Raw genomic sequence first — 11240 nt, 5'->3', positions numbered from 1 at the left:
AAAAATTTCGGGACTTTGATAACTGATCAACTAATACTGGGTACACCTCTACTATGGTGCCTCTTAATACAGGGTTTGACTGTATTTACCAAAAATGCTTCTGTTAAAATGTTCACTTTACAAGGTCGAAATACTTTCGGATTTCTGACAAACAACTTTGTCACGCAAGAAACAAGTGGAAAGACATGTATCAATGTGTTGCCTACAAATATCCTATGTTACCTTGGATTGTTGTTTACTTACCTATCCTCAAGGCATCTAGTCCATTAATAATAATAATAATAATAATAATAGTAATAATAAATAGATGCTTATAGGACGCATTTCTAATCTCAATGCGCCTAATAACAGATTATTAAGACATAAGAATAAGTAATTAATTAACAGTAATGTTTTTTAAACAAAAATGTCTTAAGCCTAGTTTTGAATGTTTCTACTGTTTCCACTCTTTTAATATATTCGGGAATTGAGTTCCATAGTTTCGGTGCAGATACTGAAAAAGCGCGTCCACCATAGGAATTGCATTTAATAGGTGGGATGCATAACTGTAAGCGAGTTGATGATCTCAGTGTTCTTGATGGGTGATATTCTTGTATAATAGGTTCTAAATAACTAGTAGATTGCTCATTTAAGATCTTATAAGTTGTAAGTAATATCATAAAATTAACTCTTGCTTCGATTGGCAGCCAATGTAGGTTCTTTAAAAAAGGTGTGATATGGTCAGTGTTTCGTGTTCCGGTTATCATACGAGCAGCGATATTCTGGATGCTCTGTAGTTTGTCGCTTTGATACTTTGGTATCCCATATAGAATGCTGTTACAATAGTCTAATCTAGAAATTACGAGGGAGTTGACTAGCATCTTAAACGCATCACTGCGAAGGTATCGACGGATGCGTCCAATGGATCTTATGGCAAAAACGGCTTTTTTGCATGTTTCATTGATATGATCGTTAAACAATAGATTTTTATCCATTACAATGCCTAGATTCGCAGCTTTTCCTTTGATTCCTATTTCACTATTTGTTAATGCTACGGTCTCCAACAATGACGGTTACTTCTTGAACCGGGAGGTGAAATGCAGAGTTTCAGTTTTATCTGGATTGCTCTTCAGCATGTTCTGAGCGTACCATGCAAAAACATCATTTACACATGCTTGAAGAATATTTACAGACTTGGCAGAATGCCCAGGATCTCTAATAGTGATGTAGATTTGGGTATCGTCGGTGTAGAACATACAATGTAAGTCACGAGTAAGTATAACATCTTGAAGAGGTGCCAGGTAGAGAGTAAAGAGTAATGGGCGAAGTATCGAGCCCTGAGGTACTCCACATTCTAAGCATCGCGGTGAGGATGTAGAATCACTAATAGTCACTTGCTGGAAGCGATCAAGTAGGTACGAGGAGAACCAATGAAGAACAGTTCCAGTGAAATTAAAGTATGTCCTAAGTCTCGTGAGCAGAAGATGATGGTCTATGGTATCGAACGCTGCTGATAGATCAAGTAGAACCAGAATAACTTCGCCTTGAGAGTCAAGTATCCCAAAAATATCATTGCTACCTCTAAGTAGAGCAGATTCTGTTGATTGATGTTTCCTGTATGCAGATTGTAAGGAAGGAAATAGTCCATGGTAGTTCAGGTGATTTTGAACTTGAATGGCAACTGACTTTTCAATTATCTTAGAGACAAATGGAATATTGGCTATGGGTCTATAATTGGCAAACAAATCAGGCTCGAGATTAGGTTTCTTCAGTTTCGGACGAACCAGTGAGGTTTTCAAAGAAGTTGGGAAGACTCCAGTTTCAACGGATTTTCTAACGATTTTGCTGATAAGAGGTAGTAATAATTTTATGTTGTCTTTAATGATATGTGTTGGAATCGGATCAAGAGGGCAGGTCTTGTTCGAGAATGACATCATAACGTCTTTAGTATTCTTGTTTGACGGTGGGATGAATTCAGAGAGCTCATAGTGAATAGCTGTCTGCAAACTTCTTAAGTATAAATTCAAACTCACTCAGTACAATTTCTAACTCATTCAGCATATCTGTGTACTGAATAAGTTTGTTTTTGATGAGCTGTCACATTACGGATTGATGATTGGATAGTTTTTACTTTTTGAGTATGATAAACATACTCAACAAGTTAAAAGTTAGCTGATTGGCTAATTTTGTACTAGTTAGTTCATTCCAGATTCTTTTTTGGCATTGCAAAAAGGTTTTAGCCAGTGTTTGTTGTAGAATCAAACTTAAATTTGATTAGCACCTCGTGGGAGGGTGGTGCTAATGTCACGTGTTAATTTTATTTTTGTAGCAAATGGCGGAGTTAGTTATTAATGACTTGATCAACCATGGAATTGAATTGAAAAGACCAGCAATTCTGCGGAGGTATGTACGCGTAGCATTTGAGAAGAAGCAGCATTTGTTGTCGTGTCTGTAGTTCTCGTCTTCATTCCTAATCTGTCCATTAGAGGAGCAGGTCACACTTGATACCCTAGGATAACTTCTCCAAATACATTTGAAGTCGGTTATTTAAACAAAGTTTAACCATTGTTGAACAAAAGTGCGTTCTAAACTATCAAATAAATAAATGAATCAATCAATACGTAAATTGAAGGTCCCCCACAGGGGCTTCTCAGCCACAATGTAGACTAACTGCGTACAAATCCCCACATGCAGGGGGCAGAACAATGGGGGAACTTGAGGCAACTGAGAACAAATCAAGTGAGTGGCAGGGTGAAAGATTTGAGCCCGGGACACCTGATTACAAGTCCAGCACCCTAACCACTCGGCTACGGCTCCTCCTATCTTTAATCTGGCCAAACCTTTTACCTGAACATTTATTTTTGTAAACAGTGTCAAAGAGGCCGAAAGCTAGCAGTGGAAAAACATTTAATTAGTTAAAACAATTCTCTTCTAGAGAATACATGAAAACGAAAACCTGTGTCGTGAAAGTTATCAAATACTGTATTGATACACTGACAGACAGCAGCACCAGAAGAACCGTAGACCAGACTTTTAGCAGCACAGAATGTTTTGATGGCCCCCCTCTTATACCGTCTTCGCTATTACAAGTATTACCTTGTCTCAGATTTCTCGTCACCAGAGCAAACGGCTGGGGAAAGCCTTCCGGCAAATAATCGTCACGGACAAATCTTTTTACGTGAATTTTTGCAGTCGATCTGCCTTTTATACATTAAGCTGAATCAAATATACACGCGTTCTGATTGGTTCCTTCTTATGATGTAAACGCATGGATGATGTCACTTTTAAGAGCTATTCTTCGTTATGATATAAAAGAAACAGATTCCATGACGCCGTGTGTTTACTCAGTAGTAGAACCCAGAACACGTCAAAATGGTGTCAAAACATCAGTGATACGCACAGCTGCACCTTGTGTACTGCTTATTTTATCGTTTACTGAATATCCGCAAGGCATCATCGAATATATTTACTCGCATTTGTTGAAATAGATAAACTGATAGAGATAATTCATCAGGACGTGGCTATTGAACAAAGAAAAACGTCACTCTCTCGTCTTTAAGGCAAGGGAAAAATAATTGATTCCTTTCGAGAATTTAAGAATCGACATTACACCTTAACAGGTGAGAAAATGTAGAGAATCTTGTTGAGACAACAATCGAAACATTGTTCCCTCGACTTTCTCTAAAATTGATGTCGACAGAAATTTAAATTTACCATATCATATCCATATCATCACCATGTCGAGAAAGTATTTTACCGCCCTTCGGTTAGCTCAGTGGATAGAGCGCTGGACTGCTGTGCGGGAAGTCGAGCGTTCGAGCCCCGGCCGGACCAAAACTCAGGGTCTTAAAATAATTGAGAAGAATTTGCTACCTTTCTATAATATCAAGAAATGGTTAGATGTTCTAGTCCTCTCGGATAGGGACGAATAAATGGAGGTCCTGTCTTTTGTAGAGTTAGGGGTAGGAGACATTAATTTCCCACGCACGAGATTACTGTGTGATCGATGTTCTCCCCTGAGGTGGGTTGGGTGGGTTTACTGGGCCCGCAGTAATTGGCACAAGCTGTTGCGGTGTCCCTGCCAGTCGGCGAAGCTTAAGAAATTTTGAATTCAAATTTCAGCAAAGAAATAATAACAATCCGAAATATTTGGAAAAAAGGGCAAATGAGAACGCTTTTCGGTTAAGTATTACTTGATCTTTATTAATTTTGATGATGATCGAATTAAAAAACAAATCGAGAAAGTATTTTATGTAGACCCTGTAACCTGTCTAAAATGCGTGGGCAGAAAAACGCCAATAAGTGGGTGGCCCAAGTTTTACCGAAGAGATTTAGCTTAGCTTTGTAAACCGAAACATATTGATAACGATGCTGTCTCACATCCAAAACTGCACCAGAGAGGAAAACAAGCTACGTAGAAGTTGCGTTAGAGTGAAGACCCATGAAGTTCCGTCAGAGTTTTCAATTTTAGAAATTTTTGTTGTTGAGATATCATACCTAAAGTACGATCGCAGTGTCTTACCTAAAAAACTGCTATCGCCCTCCTGACAATTACCAACAATTTATTCAGCATTTCGGTGGCTTTCTAGTTAAAATCTTTAGATTTTCATCATCATGATCACTACTCTGTTATGGCAGTAGGGGAGTACTCCATCAAAAAAAGCCTACGGACTTTATTCATGTCCAGTTCGTCTTTTGAAGTCGGCACGTCAAGTTATATCTCATACCCTAGCTGAATTCATGAACATGTCCATTTCAACTGGTATCTATCCCCAAAAAATTAAAACACGCCATAGTAATTCCAATTTATAAAGCGGAGGATGAAACTGACCCAAACAATTATCGCCCAATATCGTTACTGTCCATGTTTAATCGAATATTCGAAAAACTAAGGTACAAATGCTTAAAATCTTTTATAAATAAGAATGATATATTTTTTACATCGCAATATGGACTTAGAGAGAGCTGCTCAACTCAACATGCAATTCTGGATATTCTAAATAAAATTCAAAACAACATTGATAAAAAATTATATTACTGTGGCACTTTCATTGACTTAAAAAGGCCTTCGACACGGTTGGTCATTCGATTTTGTTGCATAAATTACACCATTATGGAATTAGAGGATTGATCGATTGTTAGCTCAGTGGATAGAGCGCTGGACTGTTGTACGGGAGTTCGAGGGTCCGAGCCGCGGGCGGAGCAACACTCAGGGTGTTAAAATAATTGAAAAGAATTTGCTACCTTTCTATAACATCAAGAAATGGTTAGATATTCTAGTCTTCTCGGATAGGGACGAATAAATAGAGTTCCCGTCTCCTGTAGGGTTAGGGGCAGGAGACGTTAATTTCCCACGCACGAGATTACTGTGTGATGGATGTCCTCCTCTGGGGTGGGATGGGTGCGTTTACCGGGCCCGCAGTAACTGGCGCAAGCTGTTGCGGTGTGCCTGCTGGTCGGCGAAGTTTAATAAATCAGTTAATGACTGGTTCTCGTCATACTTGTCTGTCAGGATGCAATCAACCCAAATCGGTTCTATTGTCTCTAGCAAAGAGAGAATAGTGTGTGGAGTCCCTCAAGGTTCTGTACTTGGTTCGCTTCTTTTCTTAATTTATGTCAATGACATGCATCGTTCCTCTAAAAAGTTTGAATTTTACCTATTTGCTGATGATACCAAATCACTATGTGCAGAAAAAGATCTAAACAAACTTGAAGTTTATCGTATATATGCACGATCCTTCTTAGTAAAGCACTATTTGAGCAATAGTGAAAATCAAACCTGAAAAAAATTTCAGGCCTGTACGGGATTCGAACCACTGATTACTGCGATACTAGTGCAGCGCTCTACCAATTGAGCTAACAAGCCAACTAGGAGCAGGCCATCAAATTAATTCGACATAAACCCGTAGATGATAAATCAAACAACAACAAACATATGAAACATATGTATGAACTGCGGACAGCGTATAGAGCGGTCAGGCTTTGTATCATCTGGTGATGACTCGTCTTTTGCAAATTTGTTCATGGACTTTTATTTATTCCAATAAGTAGAGCAACCTACTAGAAGCAACAACATCTTGGATCTCGTTCTAACAAACACCCCTTGCCTTATGTTTGAGCCTAAAACTAGTCCCCAGGTTAGTTAGAGACAGTGGACTTTCATCGGATCATTTTCCCGTCTTCTTTGACTTTGCTGTGGATGCACATTTTAAAGACGTTTCTCGTCTGAAGAGATTCGACTTCAAAAATGCAAATTTGAGTCTCTTAAACAAGTGCTTTTGTTAACTCCACTCAGCAATGGTATTCACAGCGTTAATTCCATTAAAGATTTTGATTCTCTTTGGGAATTGTGGAATGACTTTATTTTTGTTGCATTAGACGCTTCGTCTCAAAAGTAAACTATAAACATTCAAATCGTCCTCCATGGATTTCAATGGACTTAGCAAAGGATATCAACAAGATGAACACCTCGTGGCGGCGTATTAGGAAGTCAAATCTCCTCAACAAGTGAAGAAACTCCGCATACTAAGGCAACAAATTAAAAATAAGCTTCGTTATGAAAGGAGAAATTATGTTGAAGAGGTATCAAATGAAATCCATAAGACTTTTAAGCGTTTTTGGTCGTTCTTTCCCTTCAAATGCAAGAAAAAGCCCACACCTTACGAGGTAACTTACAATGGTGTCTCATTTTCGGATAATCTTGGGCGGGCATAAGCCTTAAATGACTTTTTCAAATCTATTTACAAGGATCATTCCAACTGTGTAATTGATCTGAACGCACTAATTCGCCCAGGCGTTACTGAACAATTGTGTCATGTGACAGTGTCAGTTACGGAAGTTGTGGACATCCATTGTTTATTGAACACTAAAGAGGCAATCGGACATGATAAGCTTCCCACCATCGCGTTAAAAGAATGGTGACTCCCTTGCTCCATCTATAACGGCGATTATTAATCTTAGTTTAAACAACGGCTTTCAGTTGTCAGATTGGAAAGTGATCTCTAAAAGTTTAAATGGGGCGTGTTACATCGCGCTTTGTCCCTCACGTTAAGACGATCTTGTATCCTTTTCAACATGGTTTTCAAAGGGGCAAGTTTTGCGTCACTCAGCTCATTGAAGTATTCTATGACATTGGTCATGCACTGGACCGCGGGCTAGAAACTGACATAATTTCCTTGGACTTTGCCAATACCTTCGATTCTGTGTGCCAAGCAAAGCTCGCGTCGAAGTTGAAAACATTTGGAATCAATGACTCCCTACTCTCCTGGTTTTACTCATAACAAACTGGAAGGCGTCAAAGAGTGGTTTTAAATGGAAATTTCAGTAATTGGGCGGACGTTGGGTCAAGCGTACCCCAGGGGTCACTTCTAGGATAGATTCTCTTTTTATTATTTGTAAATGACACGCCAAATGTAATTAATAGTGCGACGCTGGCTGCGTTTTCTGACGACTCTAAATGTTACAGGATCATAAATAATGATGCTAATTTCTCGAAACTGCAGCAGGATTTTATTTTGCAGAAAAATTGGTCCTTGTCAAATGAATTGTACTTTCAGCCCACAAAGTGCAGTAATCTACGTATATCTAGGAAGCGTATCAGTCCATATCGTAGCTATAATATAAATGGTATGGACGTGGAGGTTGTCTCAACTGAAAAAGAATTGGGGGTAGTGATCGCAAATGACACCTCTTGGAAGGATCATATACTCATGATAGTTGCTAAAACAAGTAGGTTACTGGGATTTATTATAAGGAGCTGCGCAGGAGTTGTTGGCAGTGTTCCGCTGTTGCGTCTTTACTGTTCATCAGTGCGTTGACTTCGCACTTTTGCTTTTGCTCTCAGTTATGGGCACCTCAGTCTGTTATCAACAATTTATTCGTAGTTGAAAATGTGCCAAGAAGAGCTACACGCTTTATACTAAAAAATAATTGTAACTTATCTTGTAAGGATCGCTTAATCAAACTGAAATTGTTGCCGCTTAATTACTGGCTCGAATATCTCGACTTAGCTTTCTTTTTTGATTGTCTTCATGGTCATATTGATCTAACTCGTTCATTTAATAACTACTTTTCCCTTGTTACGATTCAGACGCGTCAAGCGTGCTCAGGGCTGAACTTAAATATTGATAAAAATCGTACATCAACATTTCGGGATTTCTATTTCAATAGCATAGCAAGTCTCTACAGCCATGATACCTAATGATGTTAGGCAGGCTGAGTCTATTGACTCTCTTAAGCGTAAACTTACGTCGTTTTATTTCAAGAGACTTTTCAACGTTTTGATGGCGACAACTTTCGTACCTTTAAAATGTTTTGGCCTAAATTTCGCCGGGTAAATACCCTTGCACTTGTTAAGGGGCCTATTACTAAATATTTAGATATTGATATTTTACAGAGTTGGAAAAAAATCGCACCAATTAAGAAAAAAGAAAGTGGTCAAACATAAGACTGATCAACCTAGAATGACTTAGTTTTCTCGTGAAACACTTAAATAGTCCATGTCTTCCATGATGCCACGCAATAATTAATTAATGATATGCCCGATGATTATAAAAGATATCGACGTAAAGGTAATAAGAACCTTTCTTTATGTTGCTCAATATTTCTATCATTTCAAAATAATGACGTAAGAGCGAATTCCCCCTCGCGCTTGTTATATTAATATTTCACTAAAATCCTGTACGTAAGTAAAAAGGAAATATAACGAGGGAAGAATAAACAATCACATCTGCGGAGTAAAGGGTTTAAACCTCCCCCTAACCCCACCCCTGTGGCCCCAATGTCTTTTTTGGGAATTAGCCAACCAGCTGCTGAAATATTTGCAGGTTTAAGCGATTTCTTCTTGAAAAAATATTGCTAAAGAAAGAGACGAATAAATCATTTTGTCTCAAAGTAATAATAATAATAATAGTAATAATAATATTATGCGCTCTGTTGAAATTGAGTACAAAGCCATAAAAATCAAGGGTGCAGTCAGACTCCATGGTAATGAAGATCCTGCACTGGGAATGGTACGGGAGTTTGAAGAGCAAGCGGCAAGGATGGGGCGTAGGTCAATTTTTTAAGAAGCGACTAAGTGCTCAGAGGAGTTGGGGCTGGAGTTGGATTTGGAACACGCGCAAGGGATCAAGAAAGAGGTGCGAAGATGCGAAATTGAGAAGTTAGAGGATGAGATCAGAAACCAACGATGGCAAGGGCGTCTAGTGACTACTAGGCTGGAGGATGAGAGTTTGAGTGCCGATGGGTGTTTCTGGTTGCTCACAGAGTAGAAGAACTGCCCATCACACACAATTGCTGGACTCGTCCAGCTATACGAGCAGCTAGTGCCAACGCGAGTATACACGAGTCAGAAGACCCACACAAGCGGGGAAGGCGAAGTGAGGTGCAGATTATGCGGCAAGGCTCCAGAGAGTGTGGGACATATCTTGTCAGGATACAGTATCTCTCTAGACCCGACGCAGCACTGAAGGTACTGTTCTACTAACTTTTGTATGATGAGGGATTTATAGACGAGATACCACCCTGGTACTCACCCGACAAGCTGAAGCCCGTGTACGAGTCAGAGAGTGTTAAGGCTTATTGGGATGTCCCTATATATGCTGATCAACAAGAGGCTAGTTGCAGTAGTGTGGATGCACGCATTGTAAATCATATGTGCAAGAGAGTTGTGACACTGGAAATGAGCTGCCCGTGGGTTAACACTCAGACAAGAAAGGATGAAGAGAAGACACTGAAGTACGGACCCCTTCGCTGGGAACTAAGGCAGCAGTTCCCAGGCTATGAGGTGAAGCAATATAACATCATTATGGATGCCCTCGAGGGCTGGTCATGGGAGCTGAATGTCATGATGCCCGAGCTGGTGGGATGGAGAAGGACAGATGTACTGCGAAAGATGCAGAGGGCAGTGCTCTCGGGCACGCTGAATATTGCCCGGACTTTCAAGGTAGCAGTGTGAGTTCCTGTTAGAAGGAGGACCGTAGACACAACGGAAAAGCTTTTTAGGATTAGTTAATGTACATTTATTTTTACTCCATGGGTCACAGGTTACGATTTTCGCCCAGTGCTGCCTGATTAGATTGTAGCATTCAGTTGATTTCTCTGCGATAATAATAATAATAACAAATTACTGGACACATGTCGCAGTTCTGTAAAAAATTTAGCAAACAGTGAGTGTATATTTCAAGGACCAAGTTGGACATTTTTAACTCGGCATCTTTCCGTAAAGTGAAACTATTATGTATTCTTAGGTTTCACCCACGTGACCAATAGCTTAGCAACGGTTACTATCCGCCATCTTGGTGTCCCTCGAGCGTAAACAAACCGTACCTAACGAGGAGTTCATGTGAGAAAGAAGGGATGGCTTTATGCATTGTTGGCTGTTCGAGAAAAAGTGGAAAACATACAGGCTTAGGATTTTTTCGTATAATAATTTAATAATTTTATTTTTTCTATAGAGAAAAAATTAATTAGATATATAATCTAATGCGCTATACCTAACATCATTACAAATCAAGGGGAAGAACAGGAGGAACTAAAAGTTGTTGTATGGTTTGAGGCTTGCGGCTGTTGTAGATCCTCGATTTTTTGGTCGAGCTTTTCTTTGAGCTTCTTAGCCAATGCGAAATCGATGTCTTTAACCCTCGCATAGGGCACTTCATTGACACATGTCAGAAAAATCCATGAGCATTTTACCTGAGTGCAAGCGAGCTTGGGGTGTCAAGAAAACTTAGACCCCGAAAACTCAGACCTCAGACCTCAGACCTCAAACCCCGAAACTCAGACCCCTCGCAAATCCAAGAGATAAACTCGACTCATGATCACTCCTGGTAATGCCGCGTATATTTTAACCTTTTGGGTCTTGATCCAACAGAAGCAGCAAAAACAAGGCCGCAAGTTGCACGTTTCACAAAATCGTCCGATCGTTGAGTATTAAAACATTTTAGAGTGACACAAGTCTTCATTTAGCTTAGATTTCCTCCATTTTTCCCCTTCATTTTGAGCTTCTCATTCACAGTTGACTGGATCAAATGCGCTCGCTCTAACATTAAAGTATTAAAATGTGGCGTGATTTTGACGAGCGGAAAGAGACGTTTGTTTACTTTTTTGTACTTCGTCGCACAGTTCCTTGTTGTCACTCTTTTATTATTCTTAAATATTTCGCGATATTAATGGATACAGACAGAGACTCGGGCCACCAGTCCCAAAACGAAGACAATTTTGCGACCATTGGGCTAGAGTTCTTAAATGAAGCAGAAAGAACG

The sequence above is a fragment of the Stylophora pistillata genome, chromosome 5, assembly GCF_964205215.1.
Source record: "Stylophora pistillata chromosome 5, jaStyPist1.2, whole genome shotgun sequence".
NCBI lineage: Eukaryota > Metazoa > Cnidaria > Anthozoa > Scleractinia > Pocilloporidae > Stylophora > Stylophora pistillata.
This window is presented reverse-complemented; position numbering follows the sequence as displayed.